Below are 2701 nucleotides of genomic sequence, written 5' to 3'. Positions count from 1 at the left end.
GCCAACCTTGAACACAGAGCTTGGAGGGAAGTAGAAAAAGATGGGGAGAGGAGAAAAGTGTGATGGAAGGAGAGGTGGCGATGGAAAAGCAAATAGAAGGGGAGAATGGAGGAAGAGGAAGGGAAGGAGGGAGGGATAGGTGGGTACGAAGAGGGGCTTAGCCCTCTCAGCGGAAGCTCTCCCGAGACTGGGGCCATCTGCGCCTCCTCCGCGCTGTGCTGGGGGATGAGTTCTCCGCTGTATTCCGGGAGCTATCGCTCTGCCAGTAGCCCCCTCCAGCCTCCATGATTTATAGCTGGGCCAGGCCAGGCGACCTTGGACGGATAACTAATGACGGGTCAATAACGCTACAGAAAAAGTGAACTGGTGAGGGAGGAGGAACGAGGCCCATTAGCTGGCCCATCGCTTTCCTCCCGGCATCTTCTCTCTAATCCCGGTACCTCTTGCTGCAGGCCCCTTCCGCCGGGGGTTTCCCGAGGGCCTCTTGACAGGGACTGAGAGGTTATGGTTAACACAGCTGAAATAGGGGAGGTGGAGACAGGGACCAGGACATACTGGAGAGACCCAAAGTGGGTCACATGAGGGTGAGGGAGACCAGAGGGGGCTCCTGGAAATGCTCCCCCACCCCCATTCTGTAGACCGGAGAAAGTCACATATTAGGAAGCCAAAGTTAGCAGGTGGAGTTCCCGTGGGGCAGAAGGCAGGGTACCCTGGGAAAGAAATAGACAGCAACACTGGTGCCCTGCACTCACCTTTACCCGCCTCCACCTGGCTCTCTCAATTGGTCCATATCTCTGGAGATGTCCTCTGCCTCTCCCCACCCAAGCTACCCAAAGTCAGAGTGTTTCCTTTAGCCATGGAGGGCACCTCCTATTTGCCTTGCCTCATATGTGCCGCTGCTTGCAGGGGTGTTGTGGGAGGCAGGGCCTGAGTCTCAGCTCCTCGATCATCTGGCTCATATTGAGAGTAGACCAAAGCATCCTTCTTCCAGTCTGCCAGCTCCCCTCCTGTTTGAGGTCACCTGGGTCATCCTCTGGATCCCCAGTCTATTTTTGACACCCTAGGGAACCCAGAGTTTGGGGGAAGGAAGCAGCTCTCTCAATACCTGACTTTATTGAATATATCTCCCCTAATTATCTCTGTCAGCATCATGGTGCTGGCATAAATGCTTTTCCATCTTATAGTCCCATTTTGCAGATGAAGAGTTAAATCTCAGAGAGAGGAGCAGTCAGCCAAGGGAGGAGCTGAGGCTTGAATTCAGATCCTCTGGCTCCAAACCACAGCCCCTCCCTGTCCATCACCCCAGGGTCCTGGGCTCACTGTTAACTCCTGACCAGCTCTGTCTGCAAAGGAGACACCCAATGAGGGGGCCCTGGGACAAGGACAGTTTTTCCCTAAAGTAGACACAGGGTGACAGAACAACCCCTGAAGTGGCAATGGGGTAGCGGCACCATATTCGGACTTTCACGTACCCCTCCCATGGTGCCCAGTGTGTGTACATATGTGGACTCGCATGTGCTTATTCATGCATACCTTCACTTTTTCCTTCAACAAACGGGTATTGCGTGGCAACGATTTTCCATGCCCTGAGGATATGGGGGCAACACTGGAGAGCTTATTCCAGCAAGGGGGTACATAGACATGTTTTAGGAGGAACCTCTATGGCATGTGGCAGTGTGTGGACTCTCTGTGGAGTAGAAAAGACCATGGGTAGAGGCATAAGCAAGGCACAAACTCCCACTCCATCATCTCAACTCCTCGCTCCATATTCAGACTCTCATATACTCTCTGGCCCCCCAAAACTCACCATCTTCTTCCCCCAATCTGTCTTACTCGACCAACCTGAGAGATCCCTAGCTCCAGGACTGGCTATATAATTTTCAGGGCCCAGTGCCAAATGAAAATGCAGGCTCTTTATTATAAATTTATAAAGAATTTCAAGACAGCATTAAACCAAGCACAGGGCTCTTCTAAACGCACACCCCCATGGGACCGCCCAGGTCACACACCTAGTCCTCTCCTTTTCTATGTCAGGAACTAGCTCCTTGGTCTCTCATTTGGACCTGCCCCAGCCTCTTCCCAGCTCCAGCCTCTTGGCCCCAGTCTATTTGGGAAGTTTCACTCCTACCGCACTCACCCCACACTATTTGCCTGGACTATTGGCCCCTTAGGTATCTTGGCCCCAAGCACTCCCTACACTTTCACATTTCCACACTTTTTTTTTCAAAATTCAGTTCCTTTTGAAAATGTACACTTCCTTTAGTCACCTCCTCCAGGAAGACTTTTCTGATTTTCCAGTTGGAAATCTCACATCACATACTATGTACTTGGGTCAAAACACAAATAATCTTCTGCCTTCACTCACAGCCGTTTGCCCCGTCTAGTAGACTTAAAATTCTAGAAGCCAGGGATGGTGCCACAGTCATCACTGTAACTCCACAGCACCTAGCTGACACGTGGTAGGGGGCTCAGTTAACATTTGTTGATGCAGCTGTGAGCATCTTTGGCGTGTGGGTGTGGTCATGTTTGGAGGCCCTGAATTGTGTGCACAGAACTGAGTGTAAGGGTTTGTGTCCATGCATAAGCATTTCTACTTAAGTGTGTGCATATTTCCATATCCATCCATGTGCAGGCATGTTGGCAGCATACGTGTTCACAGACCTAAGTGGTTTCTGTAGTCGCGTGCATGAATTGCAGGTGC

This window comes from Delphinapterus leucas, chromosome 16 (genome assembly GCF_059928025.1).
Source record: "Delphinapterus leucas isolate spDelLeu-1000000601 "Yukka" chromosome 16, BTC_Dleu_Yukka2, whole genome shotgun sequence".
Taxonomy (NCBI): Eukaryota; Metazoa; Chordata; class Mammalia; order Artiodactyla; family Monodontidae; genus Delphinapterus; species Delphinapterus leucas.
The sequence above is the reverse complement of the archived record's forward strand: the minus strand, read 5'-3'. Positions refer to the sequence as shown.